This window comes from Heteronotia binoei, chromosome 10, assembly GCF_032191835.1.
Source record: "Heteronotia binoei isolate CCM8104 ecotype False Entrance Well chromosome 10, APGP_CSIRO_Hbin_v1, whole genome shotgun sequence".
In the NCBI taxonomy this organism is placed as follows: Eukaryota; Metazoa; Chordata; class Lepidosauria; order Squamata; family Gekkonidae; genus Heteronotia; species Heteronotia binoei.
Genome location: NC_083232.1, coordinates 7,315,734 through 7,341,685, shown reverse-complemented (window position 1 = coordinate 7,341,685; position 25,952 = coordinate 7,315,734). Strand labels below are relative to the sequence as shown.

Here is a 25,952-nt window from a genome sequence, read left to right as displayed (position 1 = left end):
GGAGGGTCTCCAAACCAGGGAATCCCCTGCCCCCACCTGGGGATTGGCAACCCTATCTGAAAATAGCCCCTAATAAACTGTGCTTAAACATGTTAACATGGTATTTTGGCTACACCCGGGGTGGCCAAACAGGAGACTTCGGGGTGGAGCCAGACACAAGGTTGTGAGAAGCATGAGTGAACTCGGGAGTTCTGGCCATCACATTTAAGGGACTGCGCTCCCTTTAAATGCCTTCCCTTCATTTGGAAAGAATGAAGGATTAGGGGCACCTTATTTCGGGGCTCACAGAACTGGACCCCCTGGTCCAGTCTTTCTGAAACTTGGGGGTCTTTTTGGAGGAGAAGCATCAGATGATAAGCTGGAAATTTGGTGCCTCTTCCCCAAAAAACAACCCCCCTCCCCTGAGCCACAAATACCCATGTATCAATTCTCCATTATACCCTTTGGTCCCCAAAGTCCCCAGATATTTCCTGAGCTGGACATGGCAACCAGGCCTCAGATTCAGCAGGAGCTCACAGGAGCACAGCTCCGGAACCTTTTTAACAGTTCCCCCTCCTCCTCCCCATCTACCTTGTCCATTGAATAGGAGGTGCAGCTGCATAACAATCCCTGGATTAGGAGAGCGGGCAGCCAGCCAGCAAGGGCTTTGCCACACCCCCAGCAGCCCTCATTAACCCCTGGAGAAGATCACGTCACGCTTTCTCCACTTCTTATGTGATTTGGGTGGCGGGTGGCTTCCTGGCCTTTTGACTGTGGGGGTGGGGTAGGGTTGCCAAGTCCAATTCAAGAAATATCTGGGGACTTTGGGGGTGGAGCCAGGAGACATTAGGGGTGGAGCCAAGATCAAGGCTGTGACAAGCATAACTGAACTCCAAAGGGAGTTCTGGCCATCACATTTAAAGGGACGGCACACCTTTTCAATTCCTTCCTTCCATAGGAAATAATGAAGGATAGGGGCACCTTCTTTTGGGGCTCATAGAATTGGACCCCCTGGTCCAATCTTTTTGAAACTTGGGGGGTATTTTGGGGAGAGGCACTGGATGCTATACTGAAAATGTGGTGCCTCTACCCCAAAAAACAGCCTCCCCCAGAGCCCCAGATACCCGCAGATCAATTCTCCATGATTTTCTATGGGAATAAGCCTCCATAGGGAATAACAGAGTTCCCAGAAGCCATTTCCCTCCCCTCCCCCCGCTTTCTGACGACCCTGAAGCGGGGGGAAGGCCTCCAAACCGGGGGATCCCCTGCCCCCACCTGGGGATTGGCAACCCGGGGGGGGGGGTGGCCCAGAAGAGCTCCAGGCGAGCGAGGCCTGCTTCGGCTGGCTGGTTGTCTAGCCTTTCTCCTTTCTTGCATCAGGTTGCTTTTGGCTGGTGGGGGGGGGGCGGAATAAGCTAACGGGTTATGCTAATGAGCTCCACCACCTATTTTTCTACAAAACGACCCCTGCTGGCAACCCTAGTCAGAGCAGGAGACGAACCCAGGTGGACCAACGCCCTAAAATGCGCTGCACAAGTTCGCACCTTGGTGTTAGCCGAAAAAAATAATACTGTGATGCACTTAACCAGCAAAGAGGATGAAGCGGGGGAGGGGGGGAGACATTTGACAAATTACCCCGCAGAAGACGGCATCGTTGCAAAAGCTCCTTTTGGGGAAGGTGAGAGAAACGTGGGACTTTCTGCGGTTAGCAACAAGCATTCCATACCTTTCACAGACAGGAAAAAAAATGGGCAGCTCTTCTCTGCGGACCTTCCCTCCGGAAAGAGGATCCTCACAATGGAGCTGGTGGCTTCACCTCTGACCGAAACAGAAAGAAAAGGAAGACAATTCATCATTCTTTGGGAAATGTACCAGCGGGCGCCCGCCGCCAAGCACCGCAAGGCACCCTTTCACGGCCTTCTTTGAAAAGGCCCCGTTGTTGTGGATGGGAAGGGATCATGCTCCCGGAACTGCACCCACATTTCAGGATCAAAAGGTTTCGCTCTGCCCAGCATTCATACATACACACACACACACCCTTTCAGGAGCAGTCATCTCATAACAAGAACATCAGAGGAGCCCTGCTGGATCAGACCAGGGAGGGTCCATCTAGCCCAGCCTCCTGTCTCACACAGTGGCCAACCGGTTCCTCTGGAGGGTCAACAACAGAGCAGAGAGGCCAAGCTCTTCCGCTGAGAAGAACATCAGAAGAGCCCTGCTGGGTCAGACCAGTGAGGGTCCATCTAGTCCAGCCTCCTGTCTCACACAGTGGCCAACCGGTTCCTCTGGAGGGCCAACAACAGAGCAGAGAGGCCAAGCTCTTCCCCTGAGAAGAACATCAGAAGAGCCCTGCTAGATCAGACCAGGGAGGGTCCATCCAGTCCAGCCTCCTGTCTCACACAGTGGCCAGTCAGTTCCTCTGGAGGGCCAACAACAGGGCATGGAGGCCGAGGCCTTCCCCTGAGAAGAACATCAGAAGAGCCCTGCTGGATCAGACCAGGGAGGGTCCATCTAGTCCAGCCTCCTGTCTCACACATTGACCAACCAGTTCCTCTGCAAGGCCAACAACAGGGCAGAGAGGCTGAGGCCTTCCCTTGATAAGAACCTCAGAAGAGCCCTGCTGGATCAGACCAGTGAGGGTCCATCTAGTCCAGCATCCCATCTCACCCAGTGGCCAACCAGTTCCTCTGGAGGGCCAACAACAGGGCAGAGAGGCCAAGGCCTTCCCCTGAGAAGAACATCAGAAGAGCCCTGCTAGATCAGACCAGGGAGGGTCCATCCAGTCCAGCCTCCTGTCTCACACAGTGGCCAGTCAGTTCCTCTGGAGGGCCAAAGAGGGCACAGAGGCTGAGGCCTTCCCCTGAGAAGAACATCAGAAGAGCCCTGCTGGATCAGACCAGTGAAGGTCCATCTAGTCCAGCATCCTGTCTCACACAGTGGTCAACTAGTTCCTCAGGAGGGCCAACAACAGGGCATGGAGGCCGAGGCCTTCCCTTGATAAGAACATCAGAAGAGCCCTGATGGATCAGGCCAATGAAGGTCCATCTAGTCCGGCATCCCGTCTCACACAGTGGCCAACCAGTCCTCTGGAGGGCCAGCAACAGGGCAGAGGTACTGAGGTCTTCCACTATGTTGCCGCCTGGCTGTAGGATTGAGGACTACTGCCTCTGAACGTTGAGGTTTCTCTCAGTCACCGTGGCTAGTTATTTATTATTGTGAAATAAGACACCCGAGGATCTCAAACAAGTTGGAGAGAGAGAGAAAAATAGAACCATCCTGCGCTGAAAATATCTCATCATGTATATCTGCATACAGAGCACCGAATAAAGACAACGCCATGATTGTTAAGCTATTCTTTTGCAAAGCACCAAAAGCAGAAGAACCTTAGCAACAAAACAGACATACGCAGACACAAACCCCTCAGTAGAATACTGCAGGAAATGTTCAGAGTTGGTTTGTAAGGTTGCCAATCCCCAGCTGAGAGGAGAGAATCTCCCGGTGTGTGTGTGTGTGTGTCGGGGGGGCGCTGAATGTCCGCAGGGATCTCCATTATACCCTATGGAAACTGGTCCCCACAGGGTATCATAGAGAATCAATCTTTGGGTATTTGGGGCTCCGGGGATGCTATTTTTCGAGGTGGAGGCACCAAATTTTCAGCATCCGCTGCCCCTCTTCAAAGAAAAAAAAACTTCCCAGTCTTTAAAAGATTGGACCAGGGGGTTCGATTCTATAAGCCCCCAAAGAAGGTGTCTCCTCCTCCATTATTTCCAATGGAAAGAAGACATTTGAAAAGAATGTGGCCCCTTTAAATGTGACGGCCAGAACCTACTTGGGAGTTCAATCGTGCTTGTCACACCCTTGCTCCTGGCTCCACCCCCAATGCCTCCTGGCTCCACCCTCAAAGTCTCCTGGCTCCACCCCCAAAGTCCCCAGATATTTCCTGGATCAGACCTGGCAACTGCCTGCTCTTGTGTCATGACCAATACTCCCTCTAAGCTGTGGAGTCTTGTGAGCAAAAAGGCTAGTTCATGAGCTACTGGCATTAAAGTTGTGTGCTGCTGTACAAATGAGTTTGCTCTGGGGCCATTTTTCCTGAGCAAAGGCAAAAATGTGTGAGCTGGAAGCTAAAAAACTGAGTCGGCTCACACTAACTCAGCTTTGGGGGATCCAGGTGGGCAGCCATGTTGGTCTAAAGCAATAGAAGACACTGGATTTATCTTCCGCCCTCCACTCAGAGTCTCAGAGCGGCTCACAATGTCCTTTATCTTCCTCCCCCACGACAGACACCCTGTGAGGTGGGTGGGCTGAGAGAACTCTGACAGCAGCTGCCCTTTCAAGGACAACCTCTGCCAGGGCTATGGCTGACCCAAGGCCATTCCAGCAGCTGCAAGTAGAGGAGTGGGGGAATCAAACCCGGTTCTCCCAGATAAGAGTCCGCTCACTTCACCACTAAGGCTGACCCAAGGCCATTCCAGCAGCTGCAAGTGGAGGAGTGGGGAATCAAACCCAGTTCTCCCAGATAAGAGTCCACACACTTTACCACTATGGCTGACCCAAGGCCATTCCAGCAGCTGCAAGTGGAGGAGTGGGGAATCAAACCCAGTTTTCCCAGATAAGAGTCCGCACACTTAACCACTATGGCTGACCCAAGGCCATTCCAGCAGCTGCAGGTGGAGGAGTGGGGAATCAAACCCTATTCTCCCAGATAAGAGTCCGCACACTTCACCACTATGGCTGATCCAAGGCCATTCCAGCAGCTGCAAGTGGAGGAATGGGGAATCAAACCCGGTTCTCTCAGATAAGAGTCCATGCACTTAACCACTATGGCTGACCCAAGGCCATTCCAGCAGGTGCAAGTGGAGGAATGGGGAATCAAACCTGGTTCTCCCAGATAAGAGTCCACGCACTTCACCACTATGGCTGACCCAAGGCTATTCCAGCAGCTACAAGTGGAGGAGTGGGGAATCAAACCCAGTTCTCCCAGATAAGAGTCTGCGCACTTAACCATTATGGCTGACCCAAGGCCATTCCAGCAGCTGCAAGTGGAGGAATGGGGAATCAAACCCGGTTCTCTCAGATAAGAGTCCATGCACTTAACCACTATGGCTGACCCAAGGCCATTCCAGCAGGTGCAAGTGGAGGAATGGGGAATCAAACCTGGTTCTCCCAGATAAGAGTCCACGCACTTCACCACTATGGCTGACCCAAGGCTATTCCAGCAGCTACAAGTGGAGGAGTGGGGAATCAAACCCAGTTCTCCCAGATAAGAGTCTGCGCACTTAACCATTATGGCTGACCCAAGGCCATTCCAGCAGCTGCAAGTGGAGGAATGGGGAATCAAACCCGGTTCTCCCAGATAAGAGTCTGCGCACTTAACCATTATGGCTGACCCAAGGCCATTCCAGCAGCTGCAAGTGGAGGAATGGGGAATCAAACCCGGTTCTCCCAGATAAGAGTCTGCGCACTTAACCATTATGGCTGACCCAAGGCCATTCCAGCAGCTGCAAGTGGAAGAGTGGGGAATCAAACCCGGTTCTCCCAGATAAGAGTCCGCACACTTAACCACTGTGGCTGACCCAAGGCCATCCCAGCAGCTGCAAGTGGAGGAGTGGGGAATCAAACCCAGTTCTCCCAGATAAGAGTCTGCGCACTTAACCACAACGCAAAATTGGCTCAAGAGAACAAAGTAGGAGTCCAGCACCACCTTGAAGACCAACAAAGGTTTATTCAGAACACATGCTTTCATGTGTTCCAAGCACACTTCTTCAGACAAGGAATGAGGTATGGTGAGCAGGGCTACACAAAGCCGGTGGGCAGTGGTTTAGAATGCTAAATGGTATATAATTTAATTTTAAACGCCACTGGATTTTCACTTTGTACCATTTTACATTCTAAACCACTGCCCGCCAGCGCTATGTAGCTCTGCTCGCCGTACCTCATTTCTCGTCTGAAGAGGGGTGTCATGCACACGAAAGCTTACAACCAGCTTAGGGGGAACAGTGGTCATGACCCTGGTATTTATCGGTGGTCTCTCATCCCAATACTAGCCGGGGCTGACGCCGCTTTGCTTCTAAGATTATTTATTTATTTGTTTCCTTCAATGTCTATCCTGCCCTCTCCTCAATTGGACTCAGGGCAGCTAACAGTCAGTTCAGACATTTATATTTACAATTTAAAACCAATAAAGTACAGTTACAATTAAAATCATTCCATGGCGCTGTACCACTTCAATATAGGCGGGTTCTTCTTTCCTGAGGGTGATCGCGTAGTCGCATAACTCTAAAAGGCCAAAGCCATGCTGGGAATTATTAGGAGGGAATTGAAAACACATCAGCCAGTATCATAATGCCCCTGTATAAATCGATGGTGCGGTCTCATTTGGAATGCTGTGTACAATTCTGGTCACCGCACCTCAAAAAGGATATTATAGTATTGGAGAAAGTCCAGAAAAGGGCAACTAGAATGATTAAAGGTTTGGAGCACTTTCCCTGTGAAGAAAGGTTAAAACGCTTGGGGCTCTTTAGCTTGGAGAAACGTTGACTGCAGGATGGCATGATAGAGATTGGCGAGATTATGCCTGGGATGGAGAAAGTAGAGAAAGAAGTCCTTTTCTCCCTTTCTCACAATACATGAACTCGTGGGCATTCAATGAAATGGCTGAGCAGTCAGGTTAAAACTGATAAAAGGAAGTCCTTCTTCACCCAAAGGGTGATTGACACGTGGAATTCACTGCCACAGGAGGAGGTGGCGGCTACAAGCATAGCCAGCTTTAAGAGGAGATTGGATAAATATATGGAGCAGAGGTCCATCAGTGGCTATTAGCCACAGTATGTGTGTATATATATGTTTGTGTGTGTGTGTGTGTGTATGTATATGTGTGTTTGTATGTATATATACACACATACACACACATATATATTGGCCACTGTGTGACACAGAGTGTTGGACTGGATGGGCCTTTGGCCTGATCCAACATGGCTTCTCTTATGCTCTTATGTGACCCAGAGTGTTGGACTGGATGGGCCATTGGCCTGATCCAACATGGCTTCTCTTATGTGACACAGAGTGTTGGACTGGAGGGGCCATTGGCGTGATCCAACATGGCTTCTCTTATGTTCTTATGTGACACAGAGTGTTGGACTGGAGGGGCCATTGGCCTGATCCAGCTTGGCTTCTCTTATGTTCTTATGTGACACAGAATGTTGGACTGGATGGGCCACTGGCCTGATCCAACATGGCTTCTCTTATGTGACACAGAGTGTTGGGACTGGATGGGCCACTGGCCTGATCCAACATGGCTTCTCTTATGTTCTTATGTGACTCAGAGTGTTGGACTGGATGGGCCATTGGCCTGATCCAACATGGCTTCTCTTATGTTCTTCTGTGACACAGAGTCTTGGACTGGATGGGGCGTTGGCCTGATCCAACATGGCTTCTCTTATGTTCTTAAGTGACACAGAGTGTTGGACTGGATGGGCCATTGGCCTGATCCAACATGGCTTCTCTTCTGTTCTTAAGTGACACAGAGTGTTGGACTAGATGGGCCATTGGCCTGATCCAACATGGCTTCTCTTATGTTCTTATAACGATGTGGGGTGGCAGTCCTCTCCCAGTTAGATGGTAAAGGCCTGTCGGAACAGTTCAGTTTTGCAGGCCCTGTGGAAAGTAGAGTGTTCCCGCATGGCCTTTATGGCCTCCGGGAGAGCATTCCACATTTCTGGCGCTGCCACCGAGAAGGCCCTAGCCCAAGTGGAGCATAGCCTGGCCTCCTTTGGTCCAGGGATGGACAGTAGGTTTTGTGTCCCTGAAAGCAAAGATCTGAGAAGATCAGGTTACCCTGGCCTATCCAGGGCAGGACAAAACACAACAGTAGTTAAAATATCACTTTATGTGTTTGAGGACCAGCAGTAAATACCTCGAAGGGGGGGGGGGGAAGCTTGCTATACTTAACCTAAATCCATTTGAAAAGCACTCTGCATGCAGAAAATTAGCATGTCGGGCAGAATGCCGGCATCCCGTGCTTTCTGTAAGCAACGAAATTTTCTAAAAAATAAAGGCAAACTCTGGAAATGCAATTCCCTCCCCCCCTCCCCCGTGTGCGGTCTGAAGTGGTCCAGCCCAGGAGAAGCTAAAGTAGCCATGGGAATCCCCCCCCCCCCCATAGCTTGGTGATTCTTGTTTTCATGCAGAGCTGCGGCAGAGCTGCACGATCCAAGTGAGTTTCCTTGAAATCGCTGGGCCTCTGTTCAAACTGCGCATCTCTCGAGCCAGAGGGGAAGGGAAGCCTGGGAGAACTCACAAGAAAGACCCGACAGCTCTGACATTTTAAGAGACGTGAGATTTTAAGAACACTGTGGCTGCCCTCCAATGTTTTCCCCTCCTGGAGCAAGCTCTGGCAACATACATCTCTATAAAAGTGTGAGCCTGTGCAGAGTTACTTTAGTCTAGGAGTCCCCTGATAGGGCTGCCAGCCTCCAGGTGGTGGCTGGAGATCTCCTGGGATTACAGCTCATCTTCAGGCGACGGAGATCAGTTCCCCTGGAGAAAATGGCCATTGTTGGAGGTGGATTCTATGGAAATATGTCCCATTGGAGTCCCTCCCTTTTTCAAATTCCATCCTCCCCCCCCCAAAAAAAAAAAATCTCCAGGGGCATTTCTCAACTTGGAGCTGGTAACCCCTAGATCCACCACCTTTTTGTGTGTTTGTGTGGTATAACTTTTATTTTAACAACATATGATATTCAAATTCAATAAAACGTTAATAAACTCATCTATCTCATACATTGCTATTTTCCACCCTTACTTCTAGGCTTGCCACATCCAATTTAAGAAATATCTGGGGACTTTGGGGGTGGAGCCAGGAGACATTAGGGGTGGAGCCAAGATCAAGGCTGTGACAAGCATAATTGAACTCCAAAGGGAGTTCTTGCCATCGCATTTAAAGGGACAGCACACCTTTTCAATGCCTTCCTTCCATAGGAAATAATGAAGGATAGGGGCACCTTCTTTTGGGGCTCATAGAATTGGACCCCCTGGTCCAATCCTTTTGAAACTTGGGGGATGTTTTGGGGAGAGGCACTAGATGCTGTACGGAAGATTTGGTGCTTCTACCTCAAAAAACAGGCCCCCCCGAGCCCCAGATACCCGCAGATCAATTCTCCATTATTTTCTATGGGAATAAATCTCCCTAGGGAATAATAGAGTTCCCAGCAGACATTCCCCTCCCCTCCCCCTGCTTTCTGACGACCCTGAAGCGGGGGGAGGGCCTCCAATCCGGGGGATCCCCTGCCCCCACCTGGGGATTGGCAACCCTACTTACTTCCCCCCAATATCTTGACTCCCGCCAGAGTCGTTTGATTAAAATATTTATAAAAAGAAGGTAATCTTATCTCTTAAGAATCTTATAACATGAAAATAAAAAAAAAAGATATAAAACTGTTATTCTTCAAGAAAATACGTATTTCTAATATTACTAATACATAACCCTATCTTCATTGTTATAGTAAACCCTCATTCTTCATTTTAATATTTTTAACACTTAATTGTTATCAAAGATTGCCCAGTGTCCTTTTATTTTCCATTCTTTTTCTCTATATCTTATGTATTTCCCCCAATCCATTTTAAAGCTATCCAAATCATAGTCTTTTAAGATTCTTGTGAGTTTATCCATTTCACTCCACGACATAACTTTAACAACCCAATCCCATTTTTTCTGGTATTTTATCTCGCTTCCATAACTGCGCATACAATGCCCTTGAAGCTGAAAGTAAGTACCAAATTAAAGTTCTATCTTCCTTTGGAAACTTTTCTATATTTGTAATCCCAATTTAAAAAAGTCTCTGGAAGTCTCTTAAAGTCATACCCTAATATTTTTATCATCTCTTGTTGAATCATCTGCCAAAATGGTTTTGCTTTTTCACAAGTCCACCGCATATGCTAGAAAGAACCCTCATGCTTTTTGCATTTCCAACGCCTATCTGAAATCTTGTCATTCATTTTTGCCATTTTTTTTTGGAGTCATATACCATCTGCATAACATCTTAAAGCCATTTTCTTTAATATTATAACAAGTCGAAATCACCACCTCTTTGAACCTTTGGAATTTTGACACAGCGCGGTGGGAACAGCCACAAAACAAGTGCCGCAAAACGTCCGCGGCAGGAGGTGGAGCCAGCCGCAAAACGGCGGCCACAGTTTATGTTCAAAAAAATCTGCACAGCCAGTCAGAAGCTATGCTGGACAGAAGCCCCGCCCACTTTCTAAAAGCACTTGGTGGACACCAGGAAAAGTGCTGGCAGGTACCGCTGTGCCCATGGGCATTGTGTTGGGGAAATCCATTGGTTTAGACTGGAGCAGAGCTGGATTAACAGTTAAGCCAAGTAGGCACCGGCCTATGGCCCCCATGTATTTTGGGGCCCCGGGCCAGCTCCTCCCCACCCACCCCGGTTTTCTCCCTGCTTGCAGCTGCTCTTTGCCCGTCTTGCCTGGTGAGGCTGCTGCTGGCGTTGTCGCCAAGTTTGCCTCTCTCTGCCTCTCCCCCGCAGCTTAGTCAAAGGGGCTTCTGAAAAGCTGCCTGCGTGCTGCAGTGGGGGTCATGGGAGGTGGGACAAGCATTCAGACTCTGAAATAATTTGCAAGGGGTCAGTCCCCCAAGTTTTCAACTGCTACTGGGGCTCCCGAAATGGGAGCTACTGGGGCTGCTACTGGGGCTCCCGAAATGGGAGCACATACAGCCGGGGCTGCGCGGACTGCACTGGCTGCCGGTTATCTACCGAGTCCAGTACAAAGTGTTGGTTATTACCTTTAAAGCCCTATATGGCCGAGGACCTGCCTACCTAAGGGACCGTCTCTCCCCGTATGAACCCCAGAGGGCACTGAGGTCAGCAAGTAAAAACAAAATGACCATCCCTGGGCCGAGAGAGGCCAGGCTCCAAAGCACCAGGGTGCGAGCCTTTTCAGTTGCGGCACCTGCACTGTGGAACCAGCTCCCGGAGGAGGTGCGGGCCCTGCGGAACCTCGACCAGTTCCGCAGGGCCTGCAAGACTGCCCTTTTTAGATGCGCCTATAGTGATACGGACTGCTGAGTTGCAATGAATGAAGAACCGCCATCTTTAACACCATTTAAACTGGCAGCATCAGCGCCAGAACAGCCATTACTGCCAGATATATATATATAATGTAATGTAAATTAAGTGTTTTAACTGAATTAACGGGTTTTTATATTTTTAATTTTAAATGTTAATCTAATGTTTTACTATTTATGTTAATATACTATTCACTGTTAGCCGCCCTGAGCCGCTTTGCGGGGAGGGCGGGGTAGAAATAAAATTTATTATATTATTATATGCTTAGGGGCCTCCACAGGGTTTAATCCAGCACTGGACTGGAGTGACCTTGCACCGGACTGCATCGTCCCAAACAAGCAGATGCGAAAACTAAGTTTCAATCCAGTGGCACCTTTAAGATCAACACAGTTTAATTCTGGGTATAAGCAAGGACAGAATGACTTTGCAGATGGAGTGAAATAAGAACCCGCTATCTTTGTTAAGCCCTGGAGGTTCCATCGTCCTGAGTGTTGTTATGACTCGAAATTCAGCAATCTCCCATTCTAGTTTCTGAAATTCCTTTGCAATAAAACAGCAGACAGAGTGGACAGAGAAAGTGAATACATTCCAGGCTGCTCCGATTCAGTAGCACAGACACCAAATCCTGAGCTTGTGCGGTACAACTGCACATGAAACAACGATGTGCAGACTTGCGTCTAGGTGCATGAAGATCCTAAATGCTCCCCAACCATGGGAGACAACCAGATCATATCAGGCAAGCGGAGAGCTGTCTGCCCGCCATCTTTGAACCACATCTCCTTTGCTGATGCACAATATGAATGGGATGCAACAACAAGAAGAAGAAGACTGCAGATTTATACCCCGCCCTTCTCTCTCAGAGCTCCTTACAATCTCCTATATCTTCTCCCCCCCACAAAAGACACCCTGTGAGGTGGGTGGGGCTGAGAGAGCTCTCCCAGAAGCTGCCCTCTCAAGGACAGAGTGGTCTACAATCTCCTTTCCCTTCCTTCCCCACAACAGACACCCTGTGAGGTGGTTGGGGCTGAGAGAGCTCTCCCAGAAGCTGCTCTTTCAAGGACAGAGTGGTCTACAATCTCCTTTCCCTTCCTTCCCCACAACAGACACCCTGTGAGGTGGGTGGGGCTGAGAGAGCTCTCCCAGAAGCTGCCCTTTCAAGGACAGAGTGGTCTACAATCTCCTTTCCCTTCCTTCCCCACAACAGACACCCTGTGAGGTGGGTGGGGCTGAGAGAGCTCTCCCAGAAGCTGCCCTTTCAAGGACAGAGTGGTCTACAATCTCCTTTCCCTACCTTCCCCACAACAGACACCCTGTGAGGTGGTTGGGGCTGAGAGAGCTCTCCCAGAAGCTGCCCTTTCAAGGACAGAGTGGTCTACAATCTCCTTTCCCATCCTTCCCCACAACAGACACCCTGTGAGGTGGGTGGGGCTGAGAGAGCTCTCCCAGAAGCTGCCCTTTCAAGGACAGAGTGGTCTACAATCTCCTTTCCCTTCCTTCCCCACAACAGACACCCTGTGAGGTGGGTGGGGCTGAGAGAGCTCTCCCAGAAGCTGCCCTTTCAAGGACAGAGTGGTCTACAATCTCCTTTCCCTTCCTTCCCCACAACAGACACCCTGTGAGGTGGGTGGGGCTGAGAGAGCTCTCCCAGAAGCTGCCCTTTCAAGGACAGAGTGGTCTACAATCTCCTTTCCCTACCTTCCCCACAACAGACACCCTGTGAGGTGGTTGGGGCTGAGAGAGCTCTCCCAGAAGCTGCCCTTTCAAGGACAGAGTGGTCTACAATCTCCTTTCCCATCCTTCCCCACAACAGACACCCTGTGAGGTGGGTGGGGCTGAGAGAGCTCTCCCAGAAGCTGCCCTTTCAAGGACAGAGTGGTCTACAATCTCCTTTCCCTTCCTTCCCCACAACAGACACCCTGTGAGGTGGGTGGGGCTGAGAGAGCTCTCCCAGAAGCTGCTCTTTCAAGGACAGAGTGGCCTACAATCTCCTTTCCCATCCTTCCCCACAACAGACACCCTGTGAGGTGGGTGGGGCTGAGAGAGCTCTCCCAGAAGCTGCCCTTTCAAGGACAGAGTGGTCTACAATCTCCTTTCCCTTCCTCCCCCACAACAGACACCCTGTGGGGCCGAGAGGGCTCTCCCAGAAACTGTCCTTTCAAGGACAACTCCTGCGAGAGCTATGGCTGACCCAAGGCCATTCCAGCAGCTGCAAGTGGAGGAGTGGGGAATCAAACCCGGTTCTCCCAGATAAGAGTCCGCGCACTTAACCACTATGGCTGACCCAAGGCCATTCCAGCAGCTGCAAGTGGAGGAGTGGGGAATCAAACCCAGTTCTCTCAGATAAGAGTCTGCACACTTAACCACTACACCGAACTGGCTCTCAAGAAACCATGCGCCAATGAAACAGCCCATTCTTTACAGTCTTTGGTCTCCGCAGGGAGGAATAAAAAGAGAACAGAACGGAAAGAATATGTTCCATGCAGCATTCTGTTCTGCCAGTTACGACTGAGTATTAAAATCTGGATTCAAAATAGTCCTGTTCTGCCACAATATTTATGGAAATGCAGACATGTACCAGACAGACAAACTCACGGAACGGCTGGCTCCATGCTCTGAATACTGCTCTCTTTTTTTCCCCCCATTCTTGGATTCCTCCGAGTGTTTGCACGCTGCTAAAACAATGCTCCGATTGTCAGGGCACGCACAGATCTCATCTGATGTTCTTCCTTTCCGCTTGCGTTTTTCAAAAATGAATTATAAACCCAAAGAGAAATGGTGAAATATGTCCAGCAGCCGCAGGACGCTATCGTCTTGCACAACTTTCAGGAAATGTATTTGTTTTATTTATTTGCTTTATTTATGTCCTGACTTACTCCCATGTCTTTGTAAGCCGCCCTGAGCCTGCCCTGGCGGGGAGGGTGGGATATAAATAAAAACTTATTATTATTATTATTATTACTCCCTGATGGAGATCCAAGGTGGCTGACACAGTCGCTTCAGGGAGAGGCTGGGGTATGGCGGCAGAACCTCTGCTTAAGAACATAAGAGAAGCCCCTGCAGTCCAACACTCTGCGTCACACAATGGCCAAAACCCAGGGGCCATCAGGAGGTCCAACAGCAGGGCCAGAACTCCAGAAGCCCTCCCACTGTTGCCCCTCCCCACCACCAAGCACCAAGACGACAGAACATCACTGCCTCAAACATAAGAGAAGCCATGTTAGATCAGGTCAGTGGCCCATCCAGTCCAACACTCTGTGTCAGATAAGAACATAAGAGAAGCCATGTTGGATCAGGCCAATGGCCCATCCAGTCCAACACTCTGTGTCACATAAGAACATAAGAGAAGCCATGTTGGATCAGGCCAGTGGCCCATCCAGTCCAACACTCTGTGTCACATAAGAACATAAGAGAAGCCCTGTTGGATCAGGCCAGTGGCCCATCAAGTCCAACACTCTGTGTCACATAAGAACATAAGAGAAGCCCTGTTGGATCAGGCCAATGGGCCATCCAGTCCAACACTCTGTGTCACATAAGAACAAAAGAGAAGCCATGTTAGATCAGGTCAGTGGCCCATCCAGTCCAACACTCTGTGTCACATAAGAACATAAGAGAAGCCATGTTAGATCAGGTCAGTGGCCCATCCAGTCCAACACTCTGTGTCACACAGTGGTCAAAACCATCAGGAGGCCTACCAGCAGAGCCAGAACTCCAGAAACCTTCCCACTGTTGCCCCCAAAGCACCAAGAATACAGAGTATCACTGTCCCAGAGCATCTCCGGTTGTAGCTGCCACCACTCCCTGCAGCAGCGAATTCCACGTGTTCCGTTGTTCTTCCGGTGAAGAAGGACTTCCTTTTACCTGTTCTAAGCCTACTGCTCCTTAATTTCATTCAGTGCCCACGAGTTCTTGTATTGTGAATAAGGGAGAAAAGTCCCTTCTTTCTCTGCCTTCTCTATCCTGTGCATAATTTTGTAAACCTCTGTCATGTCACCACCTCGACATCATATCTCCAAGCTCAAGAGTCCTAATGAAATCAAACAAACCCAAGTCGGTGAGTATCTAGAGCTCACGAATGTGTGTCTGTGGGTATTTTATTTTCACAAAGGTGCTGAACATACCTATGTGCCATGCAGGCCCTCCAAGTTTCAAAAAGATTGGACCAGAGGATCCAATTCTATGAGCCTCCAAAGAAGGTGCCCCTACCCTTCACTGTTTCCAATGGAGGGAAGGCATTTAAAAGGTGTGCGGTCCCTTTAAATGGGACGGCCCTTTGGAGTTCAATTGTGCTTGTTACAACCTTGCCCCTGGCTCCACCCCCAAAGTTCCCAGATATTTCTTGAATTGGACTTGGCAACCCTCAAGAGGTGGACATTGATCTTCAGGGAATGCCACTTTAGTAGGGTTGCCAAGTGCAATTTAAGAAATATCTAGGGACTTTGGGGGTGGAGCCAGGAGACATTAGGGGTGGAGCCAAGATCAAGGCTGTGACAAGCATCATTGAACTCCAAAGGGAGTTCTGGCCATCGCATTTAAAGGGACGGCACACCTTTTCAATGCCTTCCTTTCATAGGAAGTAATTAAGGATAGGGACACCTTCTTTTGGGGCTCATAGAATTGGACCCCCTGGTCCAATCTTTTTGAAACTCGGGGGGAATTTTGGGGAGAGACACTAGATGCTATACTAAAAATTTGGTGCCTCTATCCCAAAAAACAGCACTCCCAGAGTCCCAGATACCTGCGGATCAATTCTTCATTATTTCCTATGGGAATAAGTCTCTATAGGGAATCATGAGTTCCCAGCAGACATTTCCCTCCCCTCCTCCTGCTTTCTGACGACCCTAAAGCGGGGGGAGGGCCTCCAAACCGGGGGATCCCCTGCCCCCACCTGGGGATTGGCAACCATACATTTTAGCGAGAGAAATGGAATAGAAGCAAAGGCGAACCTTCCAAGAAAGAAGACTTGTGGAGGAGGGATCTTTTGTCGGTCACTAAGGGGAGGAGTGGGGAATCAAACCCGGTTCTCCCAGATAAGAGAGCTCTGGCTGACCCAAGGCCATTCCAGCAGCTGCAAGGGGAGGAGTGGGGAATCAAACCCGGTTCTCCCAGATAAGAGAGCTCCGGCTGACCCAAGGCCCTTCCAGCAGCTGCAAGGGGAGGAGTGGGGAATCAAACCCGGTTCTCCCAGATAAGAGAGCTCTGGCTGACCCAAGGCCATTCCAGCAGCTGCAAGGGGAGGAGTGGGGAATCAAACCCGGTTCTCCCACATAAGAGAGCTCCGGCTGACCCAAGGCCCTTCCAGCAGCTGCAAGGGGAGGAGTGGGGAATCAAACCCGGTTCTCCCAGATAAGAGAGCTCCGGCTGACCCAAGGCCCTTCCAGCAGCTGCAAGGGGAGGAGTGGGGAATCAAACCCGGTTCTCCCAGATAAGAGAGCTCTGGCTGACCCAAGGCCCTTCCAGCAGCTGCAAGTGGAGGAGTGGGGAAATCAAACCCGGTTCTCCCAGATAAGAGAGCTCCGGCTGACCCAAGGCCATTCCAGCAGGTGCAAGGGGAGGAGTGGGGAAATCAAACCCGGTTCTCCCAGATAAGAGAGCTCCGGCTGACCCAAGGCCATTCCAGCAGGTGCAAGTGAAGGAGTGGGGAAATCAAACCCGGTTCTCCCAGATAAGAGAGCTCCGGCTGACCCAAGGCCATTCCAGCAGGTGCAAGGGGAGGAGTGGGGAAATCAAACCCGGTTCTCCCAGATAAGAGAGCTCCGGCTGACCCAAGGCCCTTCCAGCAGCTGCAAGTGGAGGAGTGGGGAAATCAAACCCGGTTCTCCCAGATAAGAGAGCTCCGGCTGACCCAAGGCCATTCCAGCAGGTGCAAGTGGAGGAGTGGGGAAATCAAACCCGGTTCTCCCAGATAAGAGAGCTCCGGCTGACCCAAGGCCATTCCAGCAGCTGCAAGTGGAGGAGTGGGGAAATCAAACCCGGTTCTCCCAGATAAGAGAGCTCTGGCTGACCCAAGGCCATTCCAGCAGGTGCAAGTGGAGGAGTGGGGAAATCAAACCCGGTTCTCCCAGATAAGAGAGCTCTGGCTGACCCAAGGCCATTCCAGCAGCTGCAAGGGGAGGAGTGGGGAATCAAACCCGGTTCTCCCAGATAAGAGAGCTCTGGCTGACCCAAGGCCATTCCAGCAGCTGCAAGGGGAGGAGTGGGGAATCAAACCCGGTTCTCCCAGATAAGAGAGCTCTGGCTGACCCAAGGCCATTCTAGCAGCTGCAAGGGGAGGAGTGGGGAATCAAACCCGGTTCTCCCAGATAAGAGAGCTCTGGCTGACCCAAGGCGATTCCAGCAGCTGCAAGTGGAGGAGTGGGGGAATCAAACCCGGTTCTCCCAGATAAGAGAGCTATGGCTGACCCAAGGCCATTCCAGCAGCTGCAAGTGGAGGAGTGGGGGAATCAAACCCGGTTCTCCCAGATAAGAGAGCTATGGCTGACCCAAGGCCATTCCAGCAGCTGCAAGGGGAGGAGTGGGAAATCAAACCCGGTTCTCCCAGATAAGAGAGCTCTGGCTGACCCAAGGCCATTCCAGCAGCTGCAAGTGGAGGAGTGGGGAATCAAATCCGGTTCTCCCAGATAAGAGAGCTCTGGCTGACCCAAGGCCATTCCAGCAGCTGCAAGGGGAGGAGTGGGGAATCAAACCCAGTTCTTCCGGATAAGAGAGCTATGGCTGACCCAAGGCCATTCCAGCAGCTGCAAGGGGAGGAGTGGGGAATCAAACCCGGTTCTCCCAGATAAGAGAGCTCCGGCTGACCCAAGGCCCTTCCAGCAGCTGCAAGGGGAGGAGTGGGGATTCAAACCCGGTTCTCCCAGATAAGAGAGCTCTGGCTGACCCAAGGCCCTTCCAGCAGCTGCAAGTGGAGGAGTGGGGAAATCAAACCCGGTTCTCCCAGATAAGAGAGCTCCGGCTGACCCAAGGCCATTCCAGCAGGTGCAAGGGGAGGAGTGGGGAAATCAAACCCGGTTCTCCCAGATAAGAGAGCTCCGGCTGACCCAAGGCCATTCCAGCAGGTGCAAGGGGAGGAGTGGGGAAATCAAACCCGGTTCTCCCAGATAAGAGAGCTCCGGCTGACCCAAGGCCCTTCCAGCAGCTGCAAGGGGAGGAGTGGGGAATCAAACCCGGTTCTCCCAGATAAGAGAGCTCTGGCTGACCCAAGGCCATTCCAGCAGGTGCAAGTGGAGGAGTGGGGAAATCAAACCCGGTTCTCCCAGATAAGAGAGCTCCGGCTGACCCAAGGCCATTCCAGCAGCTGCAAGTGGAGGAGTGGGGAAATCAAACCCGGTTCTCCCAGATAAGAGAGCTCTGGCTGACCCAAGGCCATTCCAGCAGGTGCAAGTGGAGGAGTGGGGAAATCAAACCCGGTTCTCCCAGATAAGAGAGCTCTGGCTGACCCAAGGCCATTCCAGCAGCTGCAAGTGGAGGAGTGGGGGAATCAAACCCGGTTCTCCCAGATAAGAGAGCTATGGCTGACCCAAGGCCATTCCAGCAGCTGCAAGGGGAGGAGTGGGGAATCAAACCCGGTTCTCCCAGATAAGAGAGCTCTGGCTGACCCAAGGCCCTTCCAGCAGCTGCAAGGGGAGGAGTGGGGAATCAAACCCGGTTCTCCCAGATAAGAGAGCTCCGGCTGACCCAAGGCCCTTCCAGCAGCTGCAAGGGGAGGAGTGGGGAATCAAACCCGGTTCTCCCAGATAAGAGAGCTCCGGCTGACCCAAGGCCCTTCCAGCAGCTGCAAGGAATGGCCTTGGGTCAGCCATAGCTCTCTTATCTGGGAGAACCGGGTTTGATTCCCCTACTCCTCCCCTTGCAGCTGCTGGAATGGCCTTGGGTCAGCCATAGCTCTCTTATCTGGGAGAACCGGGTTTGATTCCCCCACTCCTCCACTTGCAGCTGCTGGAATGGCCTTGGGTCAGCTATAGCTCTCTTATCTGGGAGAACCGGGTTTGATTCCCCCACTCCTCCACTTGCAGCTGCAGGAATGGCCTTGGGTCAGCCATAGCTCTCTTATCTGGGAGAACCTGGTTTGATTCCCCACTCCTCCCCTTGCAGCTGCTGGAATGGCCTTGGGTCAGCCATAGCTCTCTTATCTGGGAGAACCTGGTTTGATTCCCCACGCCTCCCATTGCAGCTGCTGGAATGGCCTTGGGTCAGCCATAGCTCTCTTATCTGGGAGAACCGGTTTTGATTCCCCCACTCCTCCACTTGCAGCTGCTGGAATGGCCTTGGGTCAGCCATAGCTCTCTTATCTGGGAGAACCGGGTTTGATTCCCCCACTCCTCCACTTGCAGCTGCTGGAATGGCCTTGGGTCAGCCATAGCTCTCTTATCTGGGAGAACCGGGTTTGATTTCCCCACTCCTCCACTTGCAGCTGCTGGAATGGCCTTGGGTCAGCCATAGCTCTCTTATCTGGGAGAACCGGGTTTGATTCCCCACTCCTCCACTTGCAGCTGCTGGAATGGCCTTGGGTCAGCCATAGCTCTCTTATCTGGGAGAACCGGGTTTGATTTCCCCACTCCTCCACTTGCAGCAGCTGGAATGGCCTTGGGTCAGCCATAGCTCTCTTATCTGGGAGAACCGGGTTTGATTCCCCCACTCCTCCCCTTGCAGCTGCTGGAATGGCCTTGGGTCAGCCATAGCTCTCTTATCTGGGAGAACCTGGTTTGATTCCCCACTCCTCCCCTTGCAGCTGCTGGAATGGCCTTGGGTCAGCCATAGCTCTCTTATCTGGGAGAACCTGGTTTGATTCCCCACGCCTCCCATTGCAGCTGCTGGAATGGCCTTGGGTCAGCCATAGCTCTCTTATCTGGGAGAACCGGTTTTGATTCCCCCACTCCTCCCTTTGCAGCTGCTGGAATGGCCTTGGGTCAGCCATAGCTCTCTTATCTGGGAGAACCGGGTTTGATTCCCCCACTCCTCCACTTGCAGCTGCTGGAATGGCCTTGGGTCAGCCATAGCTCTCTTTTCTGGGAGAACCGGGTTTGATTTCCCCACTCCTCCATTTGCAGCTGCTGGAATGGCCTTGGGTCAGCCATAGCTCTCTTATCTGGGAGAACCGGGTTTGATTCCCCACTCCTCCACTTGCAGCTGCTGGAATGGCCTTGGGTCAGCCATAGCTCTCTTATCTGGGAGAACCGGGTTTGATTTCCCCACTCCTCCACTTGCAGCAGCTGGAATGGCCTTGGGTCAGCCATAGCTCTCTTATCTGGGAGAACCGGGTTTGATTCCCCCACTCCTCCCCTTGCAGCTGCTGGAATGGCCTTGGGTCAGCCATAGCTCTCTTATCTGGGAGAACCGGGTTTGATTCCCCCACTCCTCCCCTTGCAGCTGCTGGAATGGCCTTGGGTCAGCCATAGCTCTCTTATCTGGGAGAACCGGGTTTGATTTCCCCACTCCTCCCCTTGCAGCTGCTGGAATGGCCTTGGGTCAGCCATAGCTCTCTTATCTGGGAGAACCGGGTTTGATTTCCCCACTCCTCCACTTGCAGCTGCTGGAATGGCCTTGGGTTAGCCAGAGCTATCGCAGTTGTCCTTGAAAGGGCAGCTGCTGTAAGAGCCCTCTCAGCCCCACCCACCTCACAGGGTGTCTGTTGTGGGGGAGGAAGATAAAGAAGATTGTGGGCCACTCTGAGACTCTGATTCAGAGAGGACGGGGTATGAATCTGCAGTCTTCTTCTTCCTCTGGCAGGGAATTCCGCATTTTAAGTTGCTCACGGTGTAAAGAAGTATTTCCTTTTGTCGATCTTGAGCCTATCACCCATCAGATTCATAGGACGCCCTCGAGTTCTAGCATTTGGAGAGAGGGAGAAAAAGTTCTCTTTGCCCACTTTCTCCACCCCAGTCATAATGTTATAAACCTCTCTCATGTCCCCCCTTAGTTTTCTCTTTTCCAGGGTTGCTAATCCCCAGGCGGGAGTAGGGGATTCTCTGTTTTGAAGGCCCTCCCCCCCACTTCAGGGTCATCGGAAAGTGGGGGGGGGACATCTGCTCGGCACTCCATTATTCCCTATGGAGACAGATTCCCATAGGGAAACTGAGAATTGATCCATGGATATTTGGGGCTCGGGGGGGGGGCTGTGTTTTGAGGGAGATGCACCAAATGGGCAGCACAGCATCCAACACCTCTACTCAAACCACACGCCAAGTTTCAAAAGGATTGGAACAGGGGGTCCAATTCTATGACCCCCCCAAAGGAGGTGTGTCCCCATCCTTCATTATTTCCACTGGAGGGAAGGCATTCAAAAAGTGTGCGGTCCCTTTAAATGTGATGGCCGGAACTCCTTTTAGAGTTCAATTATGCTTGTCACAACCTTGCTCCTGGCTCCACCCCCAAAGACCCCAGATATTTCTTGAATTAGTCCCGGCAACCCTACTCTTTTCTAAACTGAAAAAAAAAATGCCAAACTCTTCCGTTCCAATGTTCCCTGAGCTGTTTCAGAGGGTCAAAAGTGGCTTTCGCAATGCAGTGTATCCTGACTGTTTCCAGGAGGTACCCGAAGAACTAATAGTCATACATTTACTCTGAAGCTATTCCTCTCTTGAGAAAACCGTCTTCCCTGGAAGGTGGAAGAAGACTGAATTGTAAAGGTGAGCAACACTGCCCTCTTGTGGTGCGGCACAGTCTTGGCCCAGGAGTTGAGAGTTCAGATTAGTGCTCACTTCTTCAGGACTGGCTAAATGTATTCTTGACAGGTACCTTACAGTTGGAAGATAGCTTATAAGGGTGTCAAACTCATTTGTTATGAAGGCTGGATCTGACCTTGTTGGGCCAGGCCATGTCGGGCTGGGCCATGTGTGTGCTTATTTAAGATTCGGTAGCAGAGATATAAATATTATAAAGCATACAGACAAATACAAATATATATATTTTAAAAAACTTAAAACATGCTTATAACATTAGCACTTCTTGGTCTTAAAGATGTTTTCTTTGTATTTCTCCCTTGGATTCAGGGAACTGGGCAAAGGAAGCTCTTACCTTCCTTCCCCAGGGGACTGGGGGGAGGAGCCTCAGCCAATAGAAGGAAGAGAGGCTTGGCTCTGTAACTCTGCTGTGCAATTGACAGAGACTGGCAAAGCAAGCTATTCCTCTCCCCCTTCTTCCCCAAGGGAGGAGCCTCAGCCAATGGAGAAAATAGAGGGTTTTCTCTGTAGCTCCTGTGCAATTGAGCAAGCCTTGCAAAGCAAGCTATGCCTCCCCCCCTTTCTCCCCAAGGGAGGAGCCTCAGCCAATGGAGGAAACAGAGGTTTTGCTCTGTAGCGCCAGTGCGATTGAGCAAGCCTTGCAAAGCAAGCTATGCCCCCCTTCCTCCCCAAGGGTGGAGCCTCAGCCAATGGAGGAAACAGAGGTTTTGCTCTGTAGCGCCAGTGCGATTGAGCAAGCCTTGCAAAGCAAGCTATGCCCCCCTTCCTCCCCAAGGGTGGAGCCTCAGCCCAGAGGTTTTGCTCTGTAGCTCCAGTGCGATTGAGCAAGCCTTGCAAAGCAAGCTATGCCCCCCTTCCTCCCCAAGGGAGAAGCCTCAGCCAATGGAGGAAACAGAGGTTTTGTTCTGTAGCTCCAGTGTGATTGAGCAAGCCTTGCAAAGCAAGCTGTGCCTCCCCCCTTTCTTCCCAAGGGAGGAGCCTCAGCCAATGGAGGAAACAGAGGTTTTGCTCTGTAGCTCCTGTGCAATTGAGCAAGCCTTGCAAAGCAAGCTGTGATGCAGAAGGAAGCAAGATATAGGGAGAAGGAAGCAGGTGACAGCCAGTTGCTCACGGGCCTGATAGGAGACCTCCGGGGGCCTGATTCGGCCCCCAGACCACATGTTTGACACCCCTGGCTTACCGTATTCCATTCAGGAATAGACTTCTCTTAAGTGTTTCCAAACAGGGCCACATCCAACAAAAGTTAAAACAGCTGCTGCTGTGGAACTTTCTGCCTTCTTCCCAATGATCTGCAAAACAAGCCCTAATTCCAGGAGCAACAGGGCAGTCCCAGTTGTGCAACTTTAAAGTTGACATATTATAATATAAAACACAGGAGGGGGGAGGAATCAGACCCCACCAGAGAATCTTAAGAGTCTCAAGCGTCCAACCCAGGCCTACAGTTTCATCCAATTTTTTTCTTGCTTCTTCTTTAGATTTCCCAGCCGTCAACTGGGATCAAGAGTCCAGCTCTGCTGCCTCTAAAACTTTTCCCACCAAGTCCATTTTCGTGGGAAACTTCCTGCGATTTCCATCTCGGCGCCAGAAGGATCCTAGCTGCAGCCGCATGTGGCTCTTTCGCGCAGATTGCGTGGCTCTTGAAGCCCCCAAGGCCCCGCTGGCCAGCTTGGAGAAGGCCCTGCCTCTTATTTATTTATTACTTTCAATTTCTATCCCGCCTTCTCTCCGCAAGCGGACTCAGGGCAGCTGACAACTTTCACGTTCGCAAGTTAAAACCAGTAAAAACCCATAAAACGTCATTGCAATTTAAAATTTTAAAAACATTTTGTGGCGCGGCATCACTACAATATAGGCGAGTTCTTCTTTTCTGACGGTGATCGCCTAGTACTCTATATGATGTCGGGTGGCAGTTCTCTACTGGCTAGATACCAAAGGCCTGTCAGAACCGTTCGGTCTTACGGGTAGGGTTGCCAAGTCCAATTTAAGAAATATCTGGGGACTTTGGGGGTGGAGCCAGGAGACTTTGGGGGAGGAGCCAGGAGACCTCAGGGTGGAGCCAAGATCAAGGCTGTGACAAGCATCATTGCACTCCAAAGGGAGTTCTGGCCATCATATTTAAAGGGACGGCACACCTTTTCAATGCCTTCCTTCCATAGGAAATAACGAAGGATAGGGGCACCTTTTGGGGGGGCTCATAGAATTTGACCCCCTGGTCCAATCATTTTGAAACTTGGGGGATATTTTGGGGAGAGGCACTAGATGCTGTACTGAAAATTTGGTGCCTCTACCTCAAAAAACAGCCCTCCCAGAGCCCCAGATACCCGCGGATCAATTCTCCATGATTTTCTATAGGAATAAATCTCTATAGGGAATAAAAGAGTTCCCAGCAGACATTTCCCTCCCCTCCCCCCGCTTTCTGACGATGCTGAAGCGGGGGGAGGGTCTCCAAACCAGGGGATCCCCTGCCCCCACGTGGGGATTGGCAATCCTACTTACGGGCCCTGCGGAAAGTGGAAAGATCCCGCAGGGCCTTTATGGCCTCCGGGAGAGCATTCCACAATTCTGGTGCTGCCACCGAGAAGGCCCTAGCTCACGTCGAACGCAACCTAGCCTCCTTTGGTCCAGGGATGGACGAAAGATTTTTTTTGTCCCTGAACGCATTGCTCTCTGGGGAACATGTGGAAAAAGGTGGTCCCGCAGATAGACAGGCCCCTGACCATAAATCACTTCTCCACGCCAAGTCATCCAGTGGCTTTGAGAACGCATTTAAAGTTAAAATTGCTTTCTTGCCACCTCTCCTTTCTCGTGTATTCTCCTTCCTCCCTCTCCCTCAAGACTCTCAAACATCTGACATTTATTCTGTGTCGCTCTTATGTTAAGCAAGTTTGGCCACCCCTCGTCTGGAGCAACAGAGCAAAGGATGGGCACCGCTAGGCCCAACAAAGTTTAATTCTGGGAATAAATTTGCGCACATCCAAATTGAACTCTGCCGGTCTCTTAAAGGGCCCACTGAACTCAAACTTAAGTTTCCCAACTCCAGGTCGGCTCAGTCAAGCTGGGCTGAGCTGGGCTGTTACAAACCGGACATTGAGGCGGGCATTTATTGCGTAGGGTTGCGTGAAGTCAAACGCAACTTTGAAGGCCCTTGAACGCAAAACGCCAGCGCGGATCTGGAGAAATTCTGCTCGGTGGCTCTCTGCCGCCCCCTTTCGGTGCCCCCCCCCCCCGGCAACTGCAACCCCACCCCGCCCCCCCACAACTCATCTCGAAGGAAGAAAACCCAAATTTATCAGAACTGGGTGTTGCTCATCCAGCAATTCAGCAGGCAAGGCGTATTTTCTTTCTCTCTCTCTCTCACCCATATTCTTTGCAACACCCCTTCTCTTTAGCTCCATCAGGGAGCCTCCAAAACTGCATCTGCCTAGGGTTGCCAATCCCCAGGTGGGGGCAGGAGATCCCCCGGTTTGGAGGCCCTCCCCCCCGTTTCAGGGTCGTCAGAAAGCGGGGGGAGGGGAGGGAAATATCTGCTGGGAACTGTATTATTCCCTAGGGAGATTTATTCCCATAGAAAATAATGGAGAATTGATCCGTGGATATCTGGGGCTCAGGGCGGGGCTGTTTTTTAAGGTAGAGGCACCAAATTTTCAGTACAGCATCTAGTGCCTCTCCCCAAAATACCCCCCAAGTTTCAAAAAGATTGGACCAGGGGGTCCAATTCTATGAGCCCCCCAAAAAGGTGCCCCTATCCTTCATTATTTCCTATGAAAGGAAGGCATTGAAAAGGTGCGTCGTCCATTTAAATGGGATGGCCAGAACTCCCTTTGGAGTTCAATGATGCTTGTCACAGCCTTGATCTTGGCCCCACCCCTAATGTCTCCTGGCTCCACCCCCAAAGTCTCCTGGCTCCATCCCCAAAGTCCCCAGATATTTCTTAAATTGGACTTGGCAACCCTATATCTGCCCAAAATGGTGGTCTTTCATGAACATATGAAGCTGCCTTCTACTGAATCAGAGTCCATCAAAATCAGTCTTGTCTACTCAGACTGGCAGCGGCTCTCCAGGGTCTCAAGCTGAGGTTTTTCACACCTATTTGCCTAGACTCTTTTGAGTTGGAGATGCCGGGGATTGAACCTGGGACCTTCCGTTTGCCAAGCAGATGCTCTACCACTGAGCCACTGTCCCCTCCCCCCCCCGCCCCCGTCTTCGTGGCAAT

General features: G+C 51.0%; 1 protein-coding gene across 1 annotated transcript in view; it reads right to left on the bottom strand.

Annotated features, from left to right (window-relative positions):
* GJC2 (gap junction protein gamma 2) overlaps positions 1 to 1,822 on the bottom strand; it is a 109,911-nt gene extending 108,089 nt beyond the window's left edge. Inside the window, exon 1 of the mRNA XM_060248105.1 lies at positions 1,706 to 1,822. The gene's annotated coding sequence lies outside the window, so the exon portion shown is untranslated. The remainder of the gene's footprint in view (positions 1 to 1,705) is intronic.
* Between the last annotated feature and the right edge of the window lie 24,130 nt (positions 1,823 to 25,952).